This window comes from Chroicocephalus ridibundus, chromosome 5 (genome assembly GCF_963924245.1).
Source record: "Chroicocephalus ridibundus chromosome 5, bChrRid1.1, whole genome shotgun sequence".
Classification (NCBI taxonomy): Eukaryota; Metazoa; Chordata; class Aves; order Charadriiformes; family Laridae; genus Chroicocephalus; species Chroicocephalus ridibundus.
This window is the reverse complement of record NC_086288.1, coordinates 3,846,814-3,847,176: the sequence shown is the minus strand read 5'-3', so window position 1 is coordinate 3,847,176 and position 363 is coordinate 3,846,814. Positions and strand designations below refer to the sequence as shown.

The window sequence follows — 363 nt, the reverse complement described above, 5'->3', positions numbered from 1 at the left end:
ATCCATGACTCCATGGGGGCTGCCGACCGTGGCTGTCTCCCTTCCTAGGCATGGAAGAGCAGTTCCTTGCTAATTGGCAAAACTTTTACCCTTTTGTGGGCATTAGTCGTTGACTGTGGCAAGTAACAGGACGAGTCGGCCGAGGTGTGCAGCGCCGCGGGATTGGCCGCCTCACCCCTTTTGTGTTTTTGTTTGGTTTTCTACCTTTTTTTTGTTTTAATAAGTGGTTAGAGGCTAGTTTTTAAACGTATTTCTTTTCTTTTTTATTCTTGGGAGCGCAGAAGCTGAAAGTCCTGAGACGTATCTATTGCCGTTGAAGATCCTCTGCTCCACAAACGTGACTGGGTACGTGTTACGTAATAA

At 46.8% G+C, this 363-nt stretch overlaps 1 non-coding gene across 1 annotated transcript; it reads left to right on the top strand.

Annotated features, from left to right (window-relative positions):
* LOC134516779 (small nucleolar RNA SNORA24) lies at positions 1-131 on the top strand. The gene has a single exon (XR_010071434.1). It is a non-coding gene; the product is annotated as a small nucleolar RNA SNORA24 (small nucleolar RNA).
* Positions 132-363: the final 232 nt, after the last annotated feature.